The following is a 27,550-nucleotide window of genomic DNA, read 5'->3' on the forward strand; positions in this document are numbered from 1 at the left end:
GGCCTCTGTTGTTGTGGAGAACAGCCTCCAGACGCGCAGGCTCAGTAGTTGTGGCTCACGGGCCCAGTTGCTCCGCGGCATGTGGGATCCTCCCAGACCAGGGCTCGAACCCATGTCCCCTGCATTGGCAGGCAGATTCTCAACCACTGCGCCACCAGGGGAGCCCTAGTTAAGAGTTTTTAATGAAAGGTTTGTGTGAAATTGAAGGGAATTGGTCCCTCAGACTTGGTCATAGAATAACTGTTTTTGTTTACTGCCTCAGGGCACTGAACAGCTTTGCTGGTGATTGTATAGAAAGTAAATCCTGTGCTGTATAGAAGTGAAATAAGCTGCTGAGAATTAATTCAGAGCAGATGTAGACCATGGGGTTGGGGCTGCTGGTCAGGTGATGCAGGTGCAGCTGACTTCCTGCCTGTTCAGCCCTGGGGGGGCAGGTCCTCCCTCGCCCAGGTGTTGCCCCCGAGGCTGAGTGCCCGCTTGGACTCTGAAAGGAATGCCAGTTTCTGCTTTCCTGGGAAGCCAGCCCGCTATTAATTGCAAAACATCTGTTGTATGCTTGGTGCTGTGTCTAAGAGAATATGAGCTTTGAAATTAAACTACAAAAAGATTCCTTTTTCTTCTTGCTTATCAAGTTTGCAAATATAAACAATATATTGATACTGCCCTACATTGAAATGCTCGTTGGGAATACTGTTCACACTTTGCTGTTGGAAATGGAAAATGATAGATTTTCTTCAGGAAGAACATCGGACCATGTGTATAAGTTATGTCACTTTTTATTTCTAGAAATCTTCTTTGCCTTAAATTCTGTTTTGTCTGCTGTTAACTCTGCCATACCAGCTTTTTTTTGGGGGGGGGGGAATATGTTTTATATGAAATGATATTCTAGAGTCCTTTATTTTTATATTTTTTGGATATAGTTTTAGTTTATGTGTCGCCTGTAAGAGTGACATATTAAGTATAGGCCTGGATTGTGTTTTTAAATCCAACCTGAGAGTCTGTCTTTAAACACGTGTGTTTAATTCACTTAGCTTTATAATTATTGTGATTACTGGCATATTGGACAAATTTCAATTCTTTTAAATTGGGCTTTTTTTTTCTGTATGTTTTCTTGCAAAAGCTTTTTTTTTTTTAAATTCGTCTTGGTTACCCTTAAATTTTAAATGTATATAATTAACTATAAAAATTTAAAACAACATATCAAATTATTCAGTATTTCTGTATTCCTCCTAAACACAACAAGGATCCTAGCAACTTAACTACCCATTGAATATGAGCCCCACATTGCTATTATCTGGAGTTTTAGTTTACCTCTTTAAAATTTTTATATTTTCTTTTGAAAAGATGTAAACATAAAAGTTGGAAGTTATAAGAATAAGAATAATACAATGAACTCTCATATTCATCACTGAGATTCATCAATTGTTAATATTTTGCCACACTTGCCCTCTCTCATTTGTACAAATATTACATTTGCATTCGACTATTGTCTCTGCAGATTTTTTAAAAACTCAATGGAAAGGAATGGATGGATACTTCTATAATACATCTATCTATGTATGTGAATTTAATCCATTTGTATTTATCGTGATTGCTGATATATTTGGATTAATTGCATCTTTGATATATCAGTTGGCATCACAATTAATGTTGAAACAATGAAAATATCCTTATTAAAGTCAGGGAAAAATAAGGAGACCTGTCATTATCATTAAAAAAAACTGGATTAGAACTCTTTAAAAAAAAATCTTATTTTGAGATAATTGTAGATTTGCACGCAGTTGTAAGAAATAATACAGAGATTCCATGTACCTTTTCCCAATGGCAAACCTATAGTATGATATCACAGCCAGTATATTGACAATGATACTGTTCAGATACAGACCATATCTAGTACCGTCAGGATCATGTTACCTTTTTATAGCCACACCTACCTTCCTTTTCCCCACCTCTTTCCCTAGCCCCTGATAACCACTTATCTGTTTTCCATTTCTATAATTTTGTCATTTCAAGAATGTTATATAAACAAAATTGTACAGTGTATAATCACCGTTGTTATTTAACACAGTTCCTAAGATAATAGTTAACCCAATTAGAAAGGAGAAAGAATCTTAGGGGTAAAACTTAGGAAGAAGGAGCTAAAAATTGTTATTATTATATGCATATGTATTATTATTATTATTGGAGCACTCATTATTGGTAGATAATATGATTGCATACTGGAAAACTCAAGAGAATCTAATGAAAAACCATCAAACAATAAGAGAATTTAATGAACTGTTTGAGTGCAGTGTACAAAAATTAGAAACGTACACTTTCATGAATAACCAGAATATATAAAGGCAGAGAAGACACCATTTACAAAAGCAACAAAAAAAAGATAAAAATAAACTTAAGACATGTGCAAGATCTATAAGAAGGAAACTTTATTCAAGAATTTAAAATAACACTTGAACAGATTCAAAAGCATAGCATGTTCTTGGGTAGAAGGACTCATCATCGTAATGATTTAATCTTTCTTATGTTAATCTATTCATTTAACATGATCCCAGTAAAATTGCCGGTAGAATCTTTTTTTTTTTTTTTTTCAGAACAATAAACACCTTTATTACACGAGCTAAGATAGGAGGGAAGAGGATTTATTTGCCTTTCCAGGCCTTGATTTCCCTCAGATAGAACTCCAGCTCCTTTCCCTCTAGCACATAGCCATCTACTCGGCCACACTGGCCTGGTCTTGAAGCGATGCATGCAAGAAGCTTGCCCTGCTGGAACTGCTCCTCTAGAAGACTGCTGATTTTGGCATTCTTTTTCCTTTCATCATATTTCTTCTGAATTTTTTTTGATTGTTTTTAGTTTAATATCTCTTCCTCCTCAGGAGTCATCTTGGCCCCCTTCTTGGGGCAGTGCACAGTGGGACTTGTGCCACTGTCAGTATGGTGTGCTGGCAATGAGCATGATGCAGTTCTTCACCAGGGTCTTGGTACAGAACAGTTCGTGGTTGGATGCATTGTAGACAACATCCATTATCCTTGTCTTGCACGTACAACACTCCAAGCCCCAGAAGAAGTTCCCCATATCCAGCCTCAAGGCCTGGTACTTCCTGTTGCCTCCCTGCCCACGGACTGTGTGTATGCAGTGGGGGTCAACCTTGGTGTCAGTGGGGTGTCCCAGCTCATACTTCTGCTTCTTGTGGTAGGGCTTTCTCTTGCCCCCAGTGTTGCGGCGCTTGTACCAGTTGTCCCGAGAGATGCCAATCACTCGGTGCTGGCTAGAAAGAGCTGTCTTTACTCCTTTGTTTATTCTTGCCTCCTTTGTCACAGATTAATTGACCATAAGTGTGTGGCTTTATTTCTGGGCTCTCTGTATTGTTCTATTGATCTACATGTCTGTTTTTGTGCCAGTATCATACTGTTTTGATTACGGTAACTTTGTAGTATAGTCTGAAATCGGGGAGTGTGATTCTTCCAGCTCTGTTCTTTCTCAAGATTGTTTTGGCTATTTGGGGTCTTTTGTGTCTCCATATAAATTTAAAAATTTTTTGTTTTATTTCTGTGAAAAATGCCATTGGTATTTTGATAGGAATTGCATTGAATCTGTAGATTGCCTTGGGTAGTATGGCCACTTTAACAATATTGATTCTTCCAATCCAAGAACACAGCATATTTTTCCATCTGTTTGTGTCTTATAGTTTCTGGAGTACAGGTCTTTTGCCTCTTTAGGTAGGTTTATTCTTAGGTATTTTATTCTTTTTGCTACAATGGTATTGTTTCCTCAGTTTCTCTTTCTGATACTTCATTGTTAGTGTATAGAAATGCAACTGATTTTTGTATATTAATTTTATGTCCTGCAGCTTTACTGAATTCACTGATGAATTCTAATAGTTTTCTGGTGGCATCTTTAGGATTTTCTACGTATAGTATCATGTAACCTGCAAACAGTGACAGTTTTACTTCTTCCTTTCCAATTTGGAAGGAATTCCACTCCTGGTTATATCCGAAAAAAACCCCACTAATTCAAAAAGATACATGCACCCCAATGTTCATAGCAGCATTATTTACAATTGCCAAGACAAGGAAGCAGTCTAAGTGTTCATCAACAGATGAATGGATAAAGAAGATTTGGTATATATATTTATACACACACACACACACACACAGACACACACAATGGAATACTACTCAGCCATAAAAACGAATGAAATTTTGCCATTTGCAGCAACGTGGCTAACCTTGGAGGGCATTATGCTAAGTGAAATAAATCAGACAGAGAAAGACAAATACTGTATGATATCACTTATATGTGGAAAATAAAAAATACAGCAAACTAGAATATAGCAAAAATGAAACAGACTCACAGATACAGAGAACAAGCTAGTGATTACCAGTGGGTGGGAGGGGTGATATAAGGGTAGGGGAGTAGGAGGTACAACTACTGGGTGTAAGATAGGCTCAAGGATGTATTGTACAACATAAGGAATATAACCAATATTTTTTAATAATTGTAAATGGAAAGTAACCTTTAAAAATTGTGTAGGGGGAGATTGGTTCAAGATGGCGGAGTAGAAGGATGTGCACTCACTCCCTCTTGCGAGAGCACTGGAATCACAACTAACTGCTGAACAATCATCGACAGGAAGACACTGGAACTCACCAAAAAAGATACCCCACATCCAAAGACAAAGGAGAAGCCACAATGAGATGGTAGGAGTAGAAGGATGTGCACTCACTCCCTCTTGCGAGAGCACTGGAATCACAACTAACTGCTGAACAGTCATCGACAGGAAGACACTGGAACTCACCAAAAAAGATACCCCACATCCAAAGACAAAGGAGAAGCCACAATGAGATGGTAGGAGGGGTGCAATCACAATAAAATCAAATCCCATAACTGCTGGGTGGGTGACTCACAAACTGGAGAACAAATATACCACAGAAGTCCACCCACTGGAGTGAAGGTTCTGAGCCCCATATCAGGCTTCCCAACCTGGGGGTCTGGCAACAGGAGGAGGAATTCCCAGAGAATCAGACTTTGAAGGCTAGCGGGATTTGATTGCAGGACATTGACAGGTCTGGGGGAAACAGAGACTCCACTCTTGAAGGGCACACACAAAGCAGTGTGCGCATCAGGACCCAGGGGGAAGGAGCAGTGACCCCATAGGAGACTGAACCAGACCTACCTGCTAGTGTTGGAGGGTCTCCTGCAGAGGTGGGGGGTGGCTGTGGCTCACTGTGGGGACAAGGACACTGGCAGCAGAAGTTCTGGGAAGTACTCCTTGGTGTGAGCCCTCCCGGAGTCCACCATTAGCCCCACCAAAGGGCCTGTAGGCTTCAGTGCTGGTTTACCTCAGGCCAAACAACCAACAGGGAGGGAACTCAGCCCCACCCATCAACAGATAAGGGGATTAAAGTTTTGCTGAGCTCTGCCCACCAGAGCAACACCCAGCTCTACCCACCACCAGTCCCTCCCATCAGGAAGCTTGCACAAGCCTCTTTGATAGCCTCATCCACCAGAGGGCAGACAGCAGAAGCAAGACGAACTACAATACTGCAGCCTGTGGAGCAAAAATCACATTCACAGAAAGATAGACAAAATGTAAAGGCAGAGGACTATGTACCAGAGGGAGGAACAAGATAAAACCCCAGAAAAACAACTAAATGAAGTGAAGATAGGCAACCTTCCAGAAAAACAATTCAGAATAATGATAGTGAAGATGATCCAGGACCTCGGAAAAAGAATGGAGGCAAAGATCGAGCAGATGCAGGAAATGTTTAACAAATACCTAGAAGAAGTAAAGAAAAAACACCTAGAAAAATTAAAGAACAAACAAACAGAGAGGAACAATACAATAACTGAAATGAAAAATACACTAGAAGGAATCAATAGCAGAATAACTGAGGCAGAAGAACAGATAAGTGACCTGGAAGGCAGAATGGTGGAATTCACAGCTGCAGAATAGAATAAAGAAAAAGGAATGAAAAGAAATGAAGACAGCCTAAGAGACCTCTGGGACAACATTAAATGCACCAACATTCTCACTATAGGGATCCCAGAAGGAGAAGAGAGAGAGAAAGGATCCGAGAAAATATTTGAAGAGATTACAGTCGAAAACTTCCCTAATATGGGAAAGGAAATAGCCACCCAAGTCCAGGAAGCACAGAGAGTCCAAGGCAGGATAAACCCAAAGAGAAACATGACGAGACACATAGTAATCAAATCGACAAAAATCAAAGACAAAGAAAAATTATTAAAAACAACAAGGGAAAAATGACAAATAACATACCAAGGAACTCCCATAAAGTTAACAGCTGATTTCTCAGCAGAAACTCTGCAAGTCAGAAGGGAATGGCATGATATATTTAAAGTGATGAAAGGGAAGAACCTACAACCAAGATTACTCTACCAGGCAAGGACCTCATTCAGGTTCGACGGAGAAATCAAAAGCTTTACAGAGAAGCAAAAGCTAAGGGAATTCAGCACCACCAAACCAGCTCTGCAACAAATGCTAAAGGAACTTCTCTAAGTGGGAGGAAATACGAGAAGAAAAGGACCTACAAAAACAAACTCAAAACAATTAAGAAAATGATAATAGGAACATACATATCGATAATTACCTTAAACGTGAATGGGCTGAGTGGATACAAAAACAAGATCCATATATATGCTGTCTACAAGAGACCCACTTCAGACCTAGGGACACATAAAGACTGAAAGTGAGGGGATGGAAAAAGATATTCCATGCAAATGGAAATCGAAAGAAAGCTGGAGTGGAAATACTCATATCAGATAAAATAGACTTTAAAATAAAGAATGTTACAAGAGACAAGGAAGGACACGACATAATGATCAAGGGATCAACCCAAGAAGAAGATATAACAATTATAAATATATATTCACCCAACATAGGAGCACCTCAATACATAAGGCAAATGCTAACAGCTATAAAAGAGGAAATCGACAGTAACACAATAATAGTGGGGGACTTTTACACCTCACTTACACCAATGGACAGATCATCCAAACAGAAAATTAATAAGGAAACGCAAGCTTTAAATGACACAATAAACCAGATAAATTTAATTGATATTTATAGGACATTCCATCCAAAAACAGCAGATTACACTTTCTTCTCAAGTGCACACAGAACATTCTCCAGAATAGATCACATCTTGGGTCACAGATCAAGACTTGGTAAATTTAAGAAAATGAAATCATATCAAGCATCTTTTCTGACCACAATGCTATGAGATTAGAAATAAATTATAGGGAAAAAAACATAAAAAAACGCAAACACATGCAGGCTAAACAATACGTTAGTAAATAACCAAGAGATCATTGAAGAAATACCCAGAGACAAATGGCAACAAAAGCATGACAATCCAAAACCTATGGGATGCAGCAAAAGCAGTTCTAAGAGGGAAGTTTATAGCAATACAATCCTACTTCAAGAAACAAGAAAAATTTCAAACAATCTAACCTTACACCCAAAGGAACTAGAGAAAGAAGAACAAACAAAGCCCAAAGTTAGTAGAAGGAGAGAAATCATAAAGATAGAGCAGAGGGCCTTCCCTGGTGGCACAGTGGTTAAGAATCCACCTGCCAATGCAGGGGACACAGGTTCAAGCCCTGGTCTGGGAAGATCCCACGTGACGTGGAGCAACTAAGCATGTGCACCACAACTACTGAGCCTGTGCTCTAGAGCCCACGAGCCACAACTACTGAGCCCGTGTGCTACAACTACTGAAGCCCTCATGCCTAGAGCCCGTGCTCTGCAACAAGAGAAGCCACTGCAATGGGAAGCCCACGCACCACAATGAAGAGTAACCCCCACTCACCACAACTAGAGAAAGCTAGCGCGCAGCAACAAAGACCCAATGCAGCCAAAAATAAATACATAAAATAAAATAAATTTTAAAAAAATGATCAGAGCATAAATAAATGAAAAAGAAACAAACAAAACAATAGCAAAGATCAGTAAAACTAAAGGCTGGTTCTTTGAGAAGATAAACAAAATTGATAAACCTTTAGCCAGACTCATCAAGAAAAAGAGGGAGAGGACTCAAATCAATAAAGTTAGAAATGAAAAAGGAAAAGTTACAATGGACTCCGCAGAAATACAAAGCATCCTAAGAGACTACTATAAGCAACTCTATGCCAATAAAAGGGACAACCTGGAAGAAATGGACAAATTCTTAGAAAAGCACAGGCTTCCGAGACTGAACCAGGAAGAAATAGAAAATATGAATAGAGCAATCACAAGTAATGAAATTGAAACTGTGATTAAAAATCTTCCAACAAAAAAAGTCCAGGACCAGATGGCTTCACAGGTGAATTCTATCAAACATTTAGAGAAGAGCTAACACCCATCCTTCTCAAACTCTTCCAAAAAATTGCAGAGGAAGGAACACTCCCAAACTCATTCTATGAGGCCACCATCACCCTGATACCAAAACCAGACAAAGATACTACAAAAAAAAAAAAATTACAGACCAATATCACTGATGAATATAGATGCAAAAATCCTCAACAAAATACTAGCAAACAGAACCCAACAACACATTAAAAGGATCATACACCACGATCAAGTGGGATTTATCCCAGGGATGCAAGGATTCTTCAATATATGCAAATCAATCAATGTGATACACCATATTAACAAATTGAAGAATAAAAACCATATGATCATCTCAATAGATGCAGAAAAAGCTTTTGACAAAATTCAACACCCATTTATGATAAAAACTCTCTAGAAAGTAGGCATAGAGGGAATGTACCTCAACATAATAAAGGCCATATACGACAAACCCACAGCAAACATCATTCTCATTGGTGAAAATCTGAAATCATTTCCTCTAAGATCAGGAACAAGACAAGGATGCCCACTCTCGCCACTATTATTCAACATATTTTTGGAAGTCCTAGTCATGGCAATCAGAGAAGAAAAATAAATAAAAGGAACACAAATTGGAAAAGAAGAAGTAAAACTGTCACTGTTTGCAGATGACATGATACTATACATAGATAATCCTAAAGATACTACCAGAAAACTATTGGAGCTAATCCATGAATTTGGTAATGTTGCAGGATACAGAATTAATGCACAGAAATCTCTTGCATTCCTATACACTAACAACAAAATATCAAAAAGAGATTAAGGAAACAATCCCATTCACCATTGCAACAAAAAGAATAAAATACCTGGGAATAAACCTACCTAAGGAGGTAAAAGACCTGTACTCAGAAAACTATAAGACACTGATGGAAGAATTCAAAGATGACACAAACAGATGGAGAGATATACCATGTTCTTGGATTGGAAGAATCAATATTGTGAAAATGACTATACTGCCCAAAGCAATCTACAGATTCAATGCAATCCCTATCAAATTACCAATGGCATTTTTTATAGAACTAGAACAAAAAATCTTAAAATTTGTATGGAGACACAAATGACCCCGCATAGCCAAAGCAATCTTGACGGAAAAAAATGGAGCTGGAGGAATCAGACTCCCTGACTTCAGACTATACTCAAAGCTGCAGTAATCAGGACAATATAGTACTGACACAAAAACAGAAATATAGATCAGTGGAACAGGATAGAAAGCCCAGAGATAAACCCACGCACTTATGGTCAACTAGTCTGTGACAAAGGAGGCACGGATATACAATGGAGAAAAGACAGTCTCTTCAATAAGTGGTGCTGGGAAAACTGGACAGCTACATGTAAAAGAGTGAAATTAGAATGCTCCCTAACACCATACACAAGTATAAACTCAAAATGGATTAAAGACCTAAATGTAAGACCGGACACTATAAAACTCTTAGAGGGAAACATAGGAAGAATACTCTATGACATAAATCACAGCAAGATCTTTTTTGACCCACCTCCTAGAGTAATGGAAATAAAAACAAAAATAAACAAATGGGACCTAATGACACGTAAAACCTTTTGCACAGCAAAGGAAACTATAAACAAGGTGAAAAGACAACCCTCAGAATGCGAGAAAATATTTGCAAACAAATCAACGGACAAAGGATTAATCTCCAAAATATATAAACAGCTCATGCAACTCAATATTAAGAAAAATCAGACAACCCAATCAAACAATGGGCAGAAGACCTAAATAGACATTTCTCCAAAGAAGACATACAGATGGTCAAGAAGCACATGAAAAGCTGCTCAACATCACTAATTATTAGAGAAATGCAAGTCAAAACCACAATGAGGTATCACCTCACACCGGTTAGAGTGGGCATCATCAGAAAATCTACAAACAACAAATGCTGGAGAGGGTGTGGAGAAAAGGGAACCCTCTTGCACTATTGGTGGGAATGTAAATTGATACAGCCACTATGAAGAACAGTATGGAGGTTCCCTAAAAAACTAAGAATAGAATTACCATATGACCCAGCAATCCCACTCCTGGGCATATACCCAGAGAAAACCATAATTCAAAAAGACACATGCACCCCAATGTTCATTGCAGCACTATTTACAATAGCCAGGTCATGGAAGCAACCTAAATGCCCATCGACAGATGAATGGATAAAGAAGATGTGGTGCGTATATACAATGGAATATTACTTAGCCGTAAAAAGGAATGAAATTGGGTCATTTGTAGAGACGTGGATGGACCTAGAGACTGTCATACAGAATGAAGTAAGTCAGAAAGAGAAAAACAAATATCGTATATTAACACATATATGTGGAATCTAGAAAAATGGTATAGATGAACCAGTTTGCAAGGCAGAAATAGAGACACAGATGTAGAGAACGAATGTATGGACACCAAGGGGGGAATGGTGGGGGTGGTGGGATGAACTGGGAGATTGGGATTGACATATATACACTAATATATATAAAATAGATAACTAATAAAAACCTGCTGTATAAAAAATAAATAAAATAAAAATTTAAAAAATTGTGTTAAAAATCCTGGAGTAAGGATGTCATAAAAGAAGGAATGATTAATTTGATTACATATAAATATAAAATTTCCTCATGTTAAAAATACCAAAAGCAAAATTAAAAGGCAAATAAGCTGAAAAAGTATTTATAACTCATTTCATAAGCAGAGAGCTAATTTCACTGGTATGTAAGAGCTTTAACAAATCAATAAGGAAAAGATTAGCAACTTAATAGAAAATTTGATAAAGACTAAAAAAGTAGTTCACAAAAAAGGAAATACAAATGCCTCATGAAAAGGTATTTAAACTTGCTCATAGTATGAGAAATGGAAATGAAACTACCCTTAGATACAATATTCTCAGGAATCAGATTATCACAGATAAAGAGTGGCATGAATATAAATTGGTACAGTCTTTATGCCAGGCTGTTTGGCAATATCTGTTACATTGCAGATGCAAATAACTTTTGATCCATCAATTCTACTTCTATGAATTTGCCATACAATCGTACTCCCATATATGTGAACTGATATATGAACAAGGTTATTATTATTATTTTTTGCCTCATTGTTTGTAATAGCAAAGGATAGGAAATAATCTACATGTTTACCATTGTGAAAGTGTTAAAGCAAATTATTTGACTTGTATTCAGAATACGTAAAGAAATGTACAACCAAAAATGAGACAAAAAACTCAACAAAAAATAGGCAAAAGATTTGAACAAACATTTAACCAAAGAAGATATTACAGATGGCAAAGCACACATGAAAAGATACTCAATTTTGTTAATCAACAGGGAAATGAAAATTAAAGCCACAATGCAATACCACTTCACAAACACCAAGATGGCTAAAATTAAAAAGGTTGATGATACTAAGTGATGATGAGGATGTGAAGTAACTGGAACCATCAAACATTTCTGGTGGGAAGGCAACTTCTTTGGAAACGAGTTTGGCAGTTTCTTACTACGTTCTTACATTTACCAATTGACCCTGCAAACCCACTCCTAGGTATTTACCCAAGAATGTTGAAAACATATGTCCACACAAAGACTTGTACTTGAATGTTCATAACAGCTTTATTCATTATCACCCCAACTGGAAACAACCCCATTGTCCATCAACAGATGAATGGTTAAGGAAGTTATGGTTTGAATATACCATATACAATATACCATATACAATTCCATCCATCTATGATGGAATAGCACTCAGCAGTAAAAAGGAACAAGTATAGTGATACATCAACATGAACAAATCTCACAGACTTCATATTGAATGAGGGAAGTCAGACACAAAAGATTACATGTTGTATGATTCTCTTTAGTGAAGAAGAAAAACTATCCTACAGTGATAGAAATCAGACCAGTGGTTGCCTGAAGCATGTGGTGGTGGAATGGAGGAGATTTACTGAAACGGTCACAAGGGAATGTTCTGGGGTGTTGGTGGTTACATGGGTGTATACGTATGTCAAAAGTCATCAACCTATATACTTAAAATATATGAATTTTGTTGTATATAAATTATATCTCAATAAAGGCAAATTGCAGAATAATGTATGTTGATTTTTATAATTCACATACTTGTTTTTATACATATAGAATCTCTCTGAAAATATATACAAGAAACTGGTGATACTAGTTGACTCCAGGGAGAAGAACTGAATGGATGAGGAAGGGACTCTACTTTCTATATCTTTTAATTTTACACCTTGTGAATATTTTAAAAATTAAAATATTTTCAATGCTTCTCCTCCAATTTCCTTTATTCTCTACTTCTGGTGTTCCCTTTAGATGTCTTTTGGAACCTCTCAGTCTTGAGAGGTTCCTCCTTGTCTCTCAATTGCTTTTTCGTATTTTAAAATCTCAGTCACTGGCCTACTTTTGGGTGAATTCTTCTGTGCTGGCTTCCAATTCTTTAATTTTCTTTTTAACTGTGTCCAGTCTAGAGTTCATACCCTTTGTTGATATTTTTAAGAATTACAATTATTGTGTTTTTCACTTCCGAGATTTTTAATTGGTGTTTTGCCTGTCCGTCCGTTCTTTTTTAGTTCTGCATGTTTTTATTTCAAAGTGTATTGGCACTACTTCCGTCTTTGTGAAAGTAAATATTATTCTCACTGATTGCCCTGAGTGCCCTAAACATACTTGTTTTAAACTTTTGTCAGACTGTTCAACAAAATTAATCTCAGAATGAAGTAATGTTCCAGTTATTGCTTTGGTTGGCTGTTTCTCATCATTTGATTTCTGTGTGTATTTTCAAGTTTCATTTGTTAGTTCATTTTCAGTGGAAGGTTTTTGGTTTGGTTTTGCTTTTTTCTTTCCTTTTTGGTTCCACCCTTCTCTGCCTAGTGATTTTATAATAGCCTTCAGGCCTGGTCTTCTGTGAGCATTTGGGGACTCCTGCTTCTTCCAGTGATACTGGGAATATTCAGTTACTGAACCATCTGGGGTCTGGCTCATTTGCTCTTTGCAGGGGTGAGTCTCTCTTCTCTCACCTCCCTAGGCCAATGACTGGTTTTAAGCCATAACCCCATCAGTGGTTGTCAGCAGTTTATTTTGAGCTCCTTTCTGGATCCAGGGTACTCCATTTCCAGACCTTGGCTTTAATCAATGAATGTGGCTCAGCTGCTCTCTCATGGGAGCACTTTTAGTTCCTGTTTTCTGCAGGAGATGCACCCCCAGGACCACTGCTATACCTGCTTTATGTTGGGAACCCAGCATGTCCTGGCTTCAGTCTTGCTCACTGCTCTATGTTCTGGTCCATGGAGATGTTCATCTTGTTTTTGAGCCCTGCTTTGATCTTTTTGTCCCCTCCCTCATCATTCTCTTTTTCACTTTGTGTTTGGTACAATGGGGAGGATGTGCATCTTGCCTTCATACTTTTCTTTAAATTGATTCACCTTTCTTCCTTAGAATTATTTGCAGAAATAATATCCATGGACTCATGAGTCAACTGTCCTGGCTGGTTTCCAATATACATTAAAAATACCTTACGTGAAAGATTTTGAAATCCTTATTTATCTTGCCCTAAATCATATTCTATACCAATATTTCTCATATTTGCTGTGTATGTGAACCACCTGGGGAATCTAATGAAAATGTAGCTGTTTATTTAGGAGGTTCACTGTGGGGCCCGAGACTCTGCATTTCTAGCAAGCTCCCAGGCAATGCTGATGCTGCTGGTTGGGGACCATACAGTGACTAGCAAGGTCTGTACCACAGTCTGAGAAGCATAGGAGCAGAGGATATTAATAGTAATTGGCAATGCTGAGACCTGCACTTAAGTGGTGTCACCCCAGAGGCCCAGCACTGGGCCACTTTGTGCTCTCCTGATGTCCTCCCCCTCTAGCCTGAGTCCTTACCAAAGGTGGAGTGAGGCACAGATGCTGTGCTGTGCTTCGGGTCATTTTTCTATTCATGTGCCAGCCTGTTGCACCAGCTTTGTGTACTAGATTTGCTGTTTTTCTGGGACATTTTTTTTTCTCAGGAGGAAAACTCCTTTATAAAAATGTCCCCTAGTCATCTGCCACACCAGTGCAAGGCCCAGACATGCCTGAGTCCTGGATGACTAATGGCTTTACCCTGTAGCTGGACCTCTGCTTCTCAGATGTGCGCTTCCAGCTAAACTGTGTGTGCCTCAAGACCAGAGACTCTTTATTGTGTGGAGTCACGTCCTGACTACCCAGTGAGGAGCTCAGGAAATATGTGCTTGTCCACCTGACTTTCTCCCTGGTACCTTTCCAAATAAAACGTGCAGGGTATCAGAGTTTGAATACTTCACCTTTTCCTACAACCTGCCGTGGAATTAATCAGCAGCAGCATGAGCATCCAGAGGCCTTAGTCACTGATATTTCAGAAGAACATTTGGGTAGAAAACTGCATGGAAACAAGATATGTTGTGATAAAGGTAGAAGTCCAGGTGATTCTTTTAGGGCCCAGTGGAATCTTCTATTTAGACTTGTTTATATTCCTTTTTCAAAGAGAGGTATGTATCTTTCTGTGTATTTGAAGGCAACTTCATCTTGCAGAATTGCTATTTAATCATGATGGTGCTGTGTCTCTGTGAAATAAGCCAGTGGCAATTTAAGAGTCATGAGTCATTCACGGTACTGAATTGCAATTTGAAATGCAGAGACATCTTTCTGTCTCCATCAATCAGCAGTGGACCCTAAGGACAAGCCATCTTGAGAACATGAGTCAAGCACTTGTGCACTCAACATTTAGGAAATGAGTTTTGGCTTTTTTTTACCCTATTCACTCATCAGTAATGGTGAGATTTGCTGTGAAACAAAAAGTCTTGGTTCCTCTTAATAATTTTCAAACCGTTCAGTGCCTCTGCATTGAGCTACAGTTTTTGTTTCCTTAGATGTGTCCTCACCTTGGTTTTCCTTGGCCAAAAGCCATGACTGGAAAGGTTGTGTGTGAACAGTGCTCTGGAATCCAGAGACCCACTCCCACCTGTACAACCAAGGGCTTCTCAGATTTCAGTGTTAGAATTCAGAACACCAGAAAACAAACCAAAAATAACAGCAACACGCCACCGTCAAAGCATCCAATCTTCTAGGGAGATTGATTCAAATGTCAAGCCCAGGACCAACCTCAGAGATTCTGATTTAGCTAGTCTGACATGGAGCTCAGGAACCTGCATGTTTAACCAACCCCACCCCACTCTGCCCCAGGTGATATGAACATCACCCTTTGAGGAGCCTCCCTGTGTAGAGAGGACTTTAGTGGCTCAGCCTTCCGTTTGCAAATCCCTGCTCCCCTGCTGTGCATAAAACCCTGTAAACAGGAATGGAGTCCCGAGCCTGGCTGTCAGCTTCTGCAGCCTCACTCCCTGGCTGCTCACCAAGTCTCTGTGTCCTCTGTGCCTCAGTGTTCCTTATTAAAAGGTGAGCGATATGGATCCCTGCCATTTGAGAAGGTTGTCCAGGCAAATAAACTCATGTTGGTGACAGTGATGAATGAAGAGTATTCATGGAACCAGAATTGGAACTTTATTTTATAGAGCACTGTGACTGACTCTCACTCCTTTGAGATTTTCAAGGGGGTCCAGTATTATTACCAAAGAGGAAGATTTCACATATGGAGGAAATTAGGCTCCAGGAAGCTGGCATTTGTTTTTCTTCGTCGCTGTGTACCAGGGCTGGGTGTATTTGTCTGAGAATCTTGCTTTTTGACAAACTTTGGGGAATGAGAGCCAAGTGAATCCTGAGGGAGCAGAGGGGGGCTCTAAGCTCCAGGTGCCTCTAAAGGTTTCCTTTTTTGTGACTTTCTTTCCTAAAGGAGACAGTGGGTCGATAGAGGGATGCTGTGTTCAGTGCTACACAGCTCAGATTCACTGGGTCAGGCAGCTCTGCAAGTTCCTTTATGTGTGTTAAAAAATGCTTAATGCCTTTTGACATTAAGAGCCCCAAGAACTTGCTATCATATTAGCGAATCCTCTGAGGGAGAGATTCCTGAACAAATCTGTGAGGTCACGCCTAGGCCGGCTGTTTCTGCCTCGGGAGCTCAGCCATGCCAGCCTCTGGGGTGCCCATGCGTAATAAACCACCCACAGAGCAGGCTTCGAGTGCGTGGGGAATGGTGGTCGCAGTTTCACTTGGAGGTAAAACCTGATTTATTTTTCAGCCATGAAAATATTAGAAAAGGAAGATGTCATTTGCCACTTTTTAGTTAAAAATATAAGGACCTTTTAAAAAACACAAATTTCCTAGCATGGAGTGGCATTCAACAGTTTTGCAATTAAAATGATAATGAAACATTTCTCTTAACTTCTCTTTAAAATCAGTGCGATGGGTTCACAGCACACCATTAGAAGGAATTATGTAAAGCAGCCTCTCTGTTCCAAGTTTTATTTTAAGATCTAATTTATTCCAGATTCTGCGGGAAAAAACCGTTCATGTGACAAGCCTGCTAACAGATGTCAATTTAGTTTTATAGCACATGCCTGCACTTCAGAGTCAGAAAATGGAGATTATTCTTTTTGCCTGCTGTTTATTACACGACACAGCTTCATAACACTACGCCCTGGAGGACAGCTGATTAATAACCTATGGGCAAGCAACTTATCACCCGCTTTCGTTTTCTGCAGTGTTGAGTGTAAGCTTTATTTCACATTACCCTTTCGGATTAAGAGAGGTGCTGGAAAAAGCAAAGGTGACAGAAAATGGATTTTTCTGTTTTAATGTCATGTAGGTCAGAGGACAGATTATACTGCAGTGAAGAGAAATAAGAGAAAAAATAGGAATTATTCAACTAGGTAGAACTGAATCTATATAAAAACGTTTTTGTGGTGTTGGTTGGTAAAACAAAGTAATTCTATATGAAAGATATTATGTCAAACCAACCGTAACAAGAACTCTCCACTTCTTCACATTCACAGGGCCCATTTCTCAATGTTCACATGGTATAGTAATTATTGGTTTATATGTTACACTTCTGTTCACATTCCCATCTGTCCAGTCCATCCATCCATTTATCCATTCCTCCATCCATCTATCCGTCTAATAAATATTTATTAAGCATCTTCTATATGCAAGGACCTGTGCTTAAATAATAAAGATGTAGGGGCAAACAAGTCTCTTTTTAATTGAAAAAATTTTAAATTGTGGTAAAATACACATAACAGAAAATTTACTATCTTAACTATTTTTAAGTGTGGTTCAGCAATGCTATGTATGTTCACATTGTGGGGAATCTCTAGAACATTTTCATCCTGCAAAATTGAAACTCTGTACTCATTAAACACCAATTCCCCTCTTCCCCCAGCCCTTGGAAACCACCATTCTACTTTCTGTTTCAATGAGTTTGACTATGCTAGGTGCCTCATATAAATAGAATCATACACTATTTGTCTTTTTGTGACTTATTTCACTTAGCATAATGTCCTCAAGATTCATCCATGTTGTAGCATATGACAGGATATCCCTTCTTTTTAAAGCTGAATAATATTCCCATGTATGTATATACCACAACTTTGTTTATCCATTTCTCTGTCAGTGGACAATTGGGTTCCTTCCACCTCTTGCCTATTACGAGTAATGCTCACAAAGGGTGTGCAAATATCTTTTCAAAACCCTGCCTCTAATTCTTTTGGATATATACCCAGAAATGGATTGGTGGATCCTATGGTAATTCTATTTTTAATTTTTTTGAGAAACTGCCATACAGTTTTTCATAGTGGCTGCACCACTTTACATTTCTACAAACAAGTGTCTTAAGATTTAACACATATCTAAAAAGGCAGAAATGTGAATCTGTAATGAGTGCTACAGAGAAGTGCGATGTGCTATGGGGAGTGTTTAACAGAGAAATCCAATCTAATATGCCATTTATTTTTGTATTCTTGTTGCCTAGTCGATAGTGGGGACTTGGTAAGTGTTCGGTGGGTGGGAGAGTAGGCCATGGAGACCCTTTTCCTTTGTTTCCTTCCTGCTATGCGGCTGCCCTCTGTTCTGCAGGAATGGTAATGGAGGTCAGTGAGAGCATTTGTTAATAGATTACTAGCTTTTCCTTGGTTGCCTCTACGGCTCTTTGGCAAGATTATGGAAAACATTTTCCCAGTAATGTTCTTTTTCTTATTCTGTACATCGTCTAATATTTAGAGATGTTGAGATGTTGCCACCAGATATGTCCCTACCTCTTCTTTGGGGGAGAAAAAAGAAAGCTGCCTGAGTATGTAAGATGACAGTGTAGTGATGTTAGGGAGTCATGGGGTATTCAGGGAGAAAATGTTCTTTCTATTCTTAGAACACTGCCTCTATTCCCTAGAAAATTTTGTTCTATCAAGATAGCAAAAGGGCCTCTCGCTCATTTTCTCATTCCAGTAACATTTTTCTCAATCCTGTGCTATTTATAGATACTTTCAGTTGAAATTTCATTTTTGAGATTTTTCAAGGCAATGTCTGATATTTAAGATATATAGGCATATTTGGAGACTTAAACTTCTTGATCCTGGTTTTACAAAAGGAATCTGTTTATCTGATCCCCAAACCAACGAAAGACATGTTTATTATTCTGCCCAGTTTTTAATTTTGTTAGCAATTGAGGCAAAGGAAGAGGCTGGCTACAGAAATACTTGGCACAGCTCTTTCCTTAGAAACTTAGATTGGTTTTGCTGTTTGCTATGGCATTATTATTCTGATGGGCTAGAGAGATCCAGTTATCTGTCTGAAATGAGTCCTGAGGGTTTCTCACAGTTGCCCTGCTCATGGTATTGGCAGAGGAAGACAAACGTTGATGACATTTTCCGAATGCTGTTTTGGGGGCAGGTGGGAGTATGGGGCCAGGTTGCCCAGTGGAGGGGTCACTGGCTCTCAGCCAAAAGGGCTCTAATGCTGCCTTTCCCTCCTGCTAGTTGTGTGAAAAGCACAGGCAAATTAAGCCCTCTGAGCCATGCTTTATTTTTCTGTAAAATGGGGATGATAATACCTTTTGTGTGAGATTGTTAGGATTAAAGACAAAAGGTCTATAAAGAACCTAGCACACAGTGCCTGGGCTGTTGATCCCCAGATGGCAGCTGTTTAGTTAATAGTTACTGGGTTGAATTGATTTGAATTGTTTTAGGCCAATATTCAAATACTTGGAATGGAATATTATGGTGTAGACCATTTGGTGTATTTCATTGTTCTTCTGATTTCTTAGTGATAGTGGGGTATTTCCGATAGGTCAACCATTTACTCTAGAAAACGTTAGAGACTCAGTATCCTGGATTGGATTTTGGAAGTGCTTAGAACAGCAGCAGTGTGAATCTGATGTCCAGACATCCCTTCAGTGTCCCTGGGATCAATCTTTCTGCAGTGACAGTAATAAATATAGTTGGTGTGCATTTCAAATAGTTCACCTGCTTCGTGGCATTGGTAGAAATCTTGTAATTCAGTCATTTTTTTCCCATGTCCATGTCTTGGGTGTAAGCCCCACAGGCTTATTGAGTATACCATTGTGGAATCATTTGGGTGGTGAGTATTGATGTCTTCGAAGGTATTTTATATAGTAATAACTCTTTAATACTTGCCACTACATTTGCCTTATGACATTGATTGTCCTCTAGGTTGATCTTTCTCTCTCTGAAACCCTCTGTTAGATAATATTGACTCCTTTTTGGAGACACATCAGGTATAGCACCAACTGTTGGCTGAACTAAGTGCTCAAGAATATTCTGAATAACTAAAATTTCTGACTAAATGAAAGAGGTGCTGTTGCCCACCTCTGTCTTTATTGTTCCTCTACTGTGCTACTTACTGTGTTAAGTGTAAACACCTCATCTGATGTGCAAGGTCTCAATTCAGTTTCCAACTTCTTTATTTTCCACCCTTTTCTACAGATATTCTATGCTCTAACCTAACTAGACAGTTTTATTTCCAACTTGCCAAAACTTCCTCACCCCATATAACTTCAGTCACAGTTCCTTTTGTCACTAATATTTTCTCTGTATCTGAACAAGTCAAAATTTCACTCATCTTTCAAGGCCTGTTTCAAATGCTGTCTCATCCACAAAGCTGTTCTTAAAAACATTTATTTCAGTGGTTTTTAATTATATAAATGGCATATGTTCATTGTAGAAAATTGAGATAATAGAGAACACAGAAAGTAAAAAGATGAAAATTAAAATCACCTTTAATTCTACCTCTAAGATAACTACTAATAATACATACAGGCACTCCTTTCAGATTATTCTCCGTATAGTAAATATATTTTAACAAAATTAAAATGGGATCATACTGTATATGCTATTTTATAATCTGCTCTTTTGTTATTGACTATTTTTTTTAGAGCAGTTTTATGTTCACAGTAAAACTGAGCAGAAGGTACAGAGATTTCCAGTATACTCCCTGCCCCCCCCCCCACACGCAGAGCTCCCATTATCAACGTTCCCCACTAGAGTGGTACATAGTTTACGTTATGATTCAGTCTTGGTGTTGTACATTCTATGGATTTGGACAAATGTGTGATGACATGTATCATTATTATGCTATCATGCAGAGTATTTCCACTACCCTAAAAATCCTCTGTTTCTACCTCTTCATCTCTCCCGTTGCCCCGTTGCCCCAAACTGCTGGCAACCACTGACCTTTTTACTGTCTCCATAGTTTTGCCTTTTCCAGAATGTCATACAGTTGGAATCATACAGTATGTAGCATTTTCAGATTGACTTCTTTCACTTAGAAATATGCATTTAAGTTTCTTTCATGTCTTTTCATGGCTCGATAGCTCTTTTTATTCTTTTTTTTTTTAGTGTTGAATAATATTCCATTATCTGGATGTATCACAGTTTATCTATTCACCTACTGAAGGACATCTTGATTGCTTCCAAGTTTTGGCAATGATAAATGCAGCTGCTATAAATATCCATTTGCTGTTTTTTGTGTGGAAATGTTTTCAGCTCCTTTGGATCTTGTAAAAAGAGTATGTTTAATATTGTATGAAACTGCAAAACTGTCTTCTAAAGCAGCTGTACCAGACCATTATGTATTCCTACTAGCAGTGAATGAGAGTTCCTGTTGTTCCACATCCTTGCCAGCATTTAATGTCAGTGTTACAAATTTTGGTCATTCTAATAGGTGCATAGTGGTATCTCATTGCTGTTTTAAGTTGCATTTGCCTGATGACTGACATATGATGTGGAACATTTTTTCATATACTCGATTGCCATATGTGTGTCTTCTTTGGTGAGGTGTGTGTTAAGGTCTTTGTCTCATTTTTAATCTGGTTGTTTGTTTTCTTATTGCCGAATTCAAAGAGTTTTTTCTCTATTTTAGGATGTATCCTTTGCAAATATTTTTCCCAGTCTGTCACTTATCTTTTTCTCTTGACATTTTCTTTCACAGAGCCGAAGTTTTTAGTTTTTTGGGTTTTTTTAATGGATGTTTTGCATGTACACATGGAGACCTATATCGTTGTTGTTGTTGATAGTATTTTTTTTTTTTAAAGGTAGAGGAATGGGGACATTTTTTAAATTTATTTATTTATTTATTTATATTTGGCTGTGTTGGGTCTTCATTTCTGTGCGAGGGCTTTCTCCAGTTGCGGCAAGCGGGGGCCACTCTTCATCGCAGTGCACGGGCCTCACTATCGCGGCCTCTCTTGTTGCAGAGCACAGGCTCCAGACGCGCAGGCTCAGTAATTGTGGCTCACAGGCCTAGTTGCTCCACGGCATGTGGGATCTTCCCAGACCAGGGCTCGAACCCTTGTCCCCTGTGTTGGCAGGCAGATTCTCAACCACTGCGCCACCAGGGAAGCCCACAAGTTTTTAGTTTTAATGAAGTCCAGTTTATCAATTATTTCTTTCATGGATCATGTCGCTGGTGTGGTATCTAAGAAATCATTGTTAAATCCAAGGTCATCTAGATGTTCTCCTATGTTATCTTCTAGGAGTTTTATAGTTTTGTATTTTACATTTAGGTCTGTTATCCATTTTGAGTTAATTTTTGTAAAGGGTGTAAAGTCTGGGTCTAGATTCATTTTTTTTTTTTTTTTGTAGGGGATGTCCAGTTGTTCTAGCACCATTTGTTGAAAGACTGTTTTTCTTCCAGTGCTGTCCTTTGCTCCTTTGTTAAAGATCAGTTGACTATATTTATGAGGGTCTATTTCTGGGCTACCTATTCTGTTCCATTTATCTATTTGTCTATACTTTTGTCAGTACCACAATGTCTTGATTACCATAGCTTTATAGTAAGTCTTAAAGTCAGTTAGTGTTAGTCTTCCAACTTTGTTCTTCTCAATCAATATTGCATTGGTGATTCTTTTTTTTTTTTTTTTTTTTTTTTTTTTTTTTTTTTTTTTTTTTTTTTTTTTAAAGGATTTTCTTATTTATTTATTTATTTATTTATTTATTTATTTATTTATTTTTGGCTGTGTTGGGTCTTCGGTTCGTGCGAGGGCCCTCCCCAGTTGCGGCAAGCGGGGGCCACTCTTCATCGCGGTGCGGGGACCGCTCTTCATCGCGGTGCGCGGGCCTTTCTCTATCGCGGCCCCTCCCGTCGCGGGGCACAGGCTCCAGACGCGCAGGCTCAGCAATTGTGGCTCACGGGCCCAGCCGCTCCGCGGCACGTGGGATCCTCCCAGACCAGGGCTCGAACCCGTGTCCCCTGCATTAGCAGGCAGATTCTCAACCACTGCGCCACCAGGGAAGCCTGCATTGGTGATTCTTGGTTTTTTCCTCTCCATATAAACTTCCAGATCAATTTGTTGACAAAAGAAGTTGCTGGGATTTTGCTTAGGATTACATTGAATCTATAGATCAAATAGGGAAGAACTGACATCTTGAAAATATTGAGTCTTCCAAACCGTGAACGTGGAATATCTCTCCATTTATTTAGTTCCTACTGGATTTTATTCATCAGAGTTTTGTGATTTTCCTCATATAGATCTTATAAATATTTTGTTGGATTTATATATATTTAAATATATATATTATATAAATATATACTAATATATAAATATATATTATACATCAATGTATGTATTAATATATTAATATAAAACATATATTTATATATTATATATTTATAAATACAACAAATATTTATATATAATATATATTAATGTATACATTTATATATTAAACTTATATATTAATATATATTTTTATATAAATATATCATAATATATAATATAATACATATATAATATATAAATATATAATTATATATTTATCCATACAATTGCATTCTCTGTTACTATTTACAAACATGCTATAGAACTATATTTTGCTAATACATAAAGATATCCAAGATAAATGTTAAAGGCCCAAAACAAAGAACCAAACAGTGGGTATAGTATGTCACCCACTATTTGAATAAAAGTGAAGAGTTTTACATACAAATGTATGTGTGTGTACTTTATTTTTTTATTTTTTAATAAATTTATTTATTTTATTTATTTATTATTTTTGGCTGTGTTGGGTCTTCGTTGCTGCCTACGGGCGTTCTCTAGTTGCGGCGAGCTGGGGCTACTCTTCGTTGTGGTGCGCGAGCTTCTCATTGCAGTGGCTTCTCTTGCTGCGGAGTACGGGCTCTAGGCGCGCGGGCTTCAGTAGTTGCGGCTTGCGGGCTTCAATAGTTGTGGCTCGTGGGCTTCAATACTTGTGGCTTGCGGGCTGTAGAGTGCAGGCTCAGTAGATGTGGTGCACTGGCTTAGTTGCTCCACGGCATGTGGGATCTTCCCGGACCAGGGCTCGAACCCCTGTTCCCTGCATTGGCAGGTGGATTCTTAACCACTGTGCCACCAGGGAAGCCCTCTGTGTGTGTAAAATAGTCTTGTTTTTGGGTTAAAGTACTGGGGATTCTGGGGTGAGAGGAAGACATTTCATTGTCCTTTTGAAGGGAACATTTTTTTTTTTACCGTGTGTATTTTATACTTTTTCTATAACCTATAATGAAATACATATTTACAATGTAAATTTTAAGAGCTGCATATATTCTGATTAATACGTGTATCAGAGTTTATTTAACCACTCCCAAAATGTTAGGCATGTAGATTATTTCCAGTTTTTAACTACTATAAACTGTGCAGTGTAAAGGCTTTTCATACACTTTGCTAAATTACCCTCAAGAGAATTTGTGCCATTTTACTTTATGGGTATTCTTACAGTGAATGTGATTGCTTACCTCTTTGAGTTTCCCTAAAGGTTTGTTTGCATGTCTTTTATAGAATGCAGCTAGTTCCTTGTATCATAATTACCTGGATACTTAGTGTATCTTGGTGATACACTATGTTTCTCTATGATACACTATGAAATTTCTGAGATAGTGACTCTATCATATTCACCTTTTCTCCACTGCAGCACACAACATAGTGCCTGGCCCATGTGAAATATGTAACAAATAAGTACAGGTGCAGTGAAATGAGTTAGTTTCACACTGTTAGTGAGCATCTTTCTAAAATGATGGTAGTGAAACTTCAGCTGGGTGAGCATCTTGAGCTCATAACCCCCTTTATAGGCCACTATACTCATTTTGGAACATCATGAAATACCAATATCTGTAATTTAATGATTTGACCTAGGAATAATTTCATCAGGAGAAAACATAACTCTTTATATGTATGTAATATAAACTCAGAACAAAGACCATGTGTAACCAAGCTGTAGGACTAAGCAGGATTAACTACTTTAGCCAATTAATAATTGGTTGCCACCTTCCATTCATTTTCCTTCTATTGGCCCTTGGTGGCAGACAATTAGCAGACAGTATGAAGGCTTAAGAAACACTGATGATTTTTGTTGTGTGGGGAATTACCTTGATGCAATGTAGCCTCCAAATATACTACCAGGTAGACTATCCCATGGGTTATGCATCACAAATTAAGATGCTTTAATCACATAGTTTATTGAATCAATTAAACACACACAGTGAGAAGTAAGAGGAAAGAGATGGAGTAGGTTTATGTACTTAGGTTTGGGTGCAAGTGAGGTAGAAGGACCACACTGCATGAGTCTTGGTCAGTTGGCCAGTCTCCATCCGCCCCCCTTCTCCCCCTGCAACCCTTCCTCTCTCATCAGCCTTCCCTGCTGATGGTGTGGTTACAAGGAACAGACTTGAGGTTTGGAGCAAGAAAGCTCAATTAGAAAGATACAGGGACAAGTGTGTCTGGCCACAATTGTAAGCTCACCAACTAGTCTGTGAGCAGCTATGGATTTTATCTGGCAGACTCTCTGCGGAGCTAGAACGGGTGTAACCAATGGGTGACCAGTTTAAGACTTCATAAATATTGAGTGACTCATACATCATGTATGTGTAATGTTTAGTGACAGTTTGAATACTCATGTATATTTAATGTTTAGTGACAATTTTAGTGTTTACTCAGCATTTCTATCTCTTTCTGTGTTCAGCACATCTATGTATTTTATTTATGCCTGATGTCTCGTAAGTTACTTATCTATACTTAGCATATCTTACAAGTTTCACCTATCCCATTTGATTTCTTATTTTCTGTTGCAGAATTGCATATTCTCAAATAAAACAATTTATAACTTAAAACTGATAAAATTGTGTTAAGTTTGTTAATCCACTTAAGCATTTACATGTTCAAACATCCATATCCAGTGTTCCATAGAAGCCTGAGACAGTCATTAATAGGCCCTAATTAATAAAAAAAATAGAGTGAGCAAAGTGATGTATTTGACAATCCTGTAAAGTCACTCTGAACTTCACTCTTGTGGTACAGAAATTAGCTGTAGAAGATAGAACTGGGTATGTACTTATCTTAGGACCTTCCCTGGAAATTGTTTTCATTTTTTTTTTAAGATTTATTTGATGTGGACCATTTTTTAAAAGTCTTTATTAAATTTATTACAATATTGCTTCTGTTTTATGTTTTGGGTTTTTGGCCGTGAGGCATGTGGGATCTTAGCTCCCCAACCAGGGATCGAACCCACACCCCCTGCATTAGAAGGTGAAGTCTTAACCACTGGACTGTTTTCACTTTTTAAAAACAAGATTTCTTATATGAATTTGTTCTTTTATCATTCAACTCCCTTAAAATTGATCTGCAGAAAAAGTTATTTTGGCATATTTTTAAGCCCCATATTGCCCAAGACAGTGCTTTATGACAAGTAGGAATTTTTCTCCTGTGGTTAGATTCTGGTTAATTGAGATTTTGCTGTTCAGCTGATGGCTATCATTTCAGAGATGGTTGTACTGGAAGATATGTGTTTGAGGTACAAAGTCTCTGTTTTAGGTACAGGACAGCCAAGATCTTAAAATTTCATAGAAAATTTAACTTACCAAATCACAAAGTCCCCCCTCTTTAGCCATTGGTCTCAGTTTCTTCCCTAATCTAGGTTTTAACACAAGCTGTTTCAAAGAGGAAAGTAAAGAGTTAAACTTTAACCTCGTCTGGTTTTCCTGTAAAAAGTGATAATGTGTGAAGCCAAAAGCATGACCAAGGGCTTCCCTGGTGGCGCAGTGGTTAAGAATCCGCCTGCCAGTGCAGGGGACACAGTTTCAAGCCCTGGTCCAGGAAGATCCCACATGCCGCGGAGCAACTAAGCCAGTGCACCACAACTACTGAGCCTGAGGTCTAGAGCCCGTGAGCCACAACTACCGAGCCTGTGTGCTGCACCTACCGAAGCCTGTGCGCCTAGAGCCCATGCTCCACAACAAGAGAAGCCACTGCAGTGAGAAGCCCATGCACTGCAACGAAGAGTAGCCCCCGCTCGCTGCAACTAGAGAAAGCCCACAGGCAGCAACGATGACCCAACGCAGCCAAAAATAAATAAATTAATTAAAAAAAAAAAAAGCATGAGCAAGGGACATAAACAGAAGGAATATTCTACCCACTGGAGAGTCTGCTCTCAGAATGCCCTTTGTTCATTTAACAACACAGGGAACCAGAAATGAAAAACCCAGCACACTCAGTGAAATAATTACTTAGGGCTCAGAGAGTTACAGGAAGTAGAGGGACAGGGATTTGGCCAGCAGTATAGTTTTTACATAAAACAAACATGTGCTAATGTCATGGATGGCACTTTCAGTAAGCTTCCCCATGGCAGTTACTCAGACTTTCCTCCCTCATGGTTGGGCCTATAACAGACAAAAGCTGAAGAACATTTGTCATGTACAGAAAACCAAATATCATTCTTTTTGCTTCTTACACATTGTTATCAAGGGTATTCTTTCATTAATGTTTAGGGGAAAGTCA

The 27,550-nt window shown here is 38.4% G+C and overlaps 1 protein-coding gene and 1 pseudogene across 3 annotated transcripts in view; one reads left to right on the forward strand and one right to left on the reverse strand.

Moving 5' to 3' along the window:
- Window positions 1–27,550, forward strand: part of METTL24 (methyltransferase like 24) — a 165,564-nt gene that overhangs the window by 61,375 nt on the left and 76,639 nt on the right. The window lies entirely within an intron of this gene.
- LOC103019900 (40S ribosomal protein S8-like) lies at window positions 2,640–14,313 on the reverse strand (annotated as a pseudogene).

This window comes from Balaenoptera acutorostrata, chromosome 14 (assembly GCF_949987535.1).
Source record: "Balaenoptera acutorostrata chromosome 14, mBalAcu1.1, whole genome shotgun sequence".
In the NCBI taxonomy this organism is placed as follows: Eukaryota; Metazoa; Chordata; class Mammalia; order Artiodactyla; family Balaenopteridae; genus Balaenoptera; species Balaenoptera acutorostrata.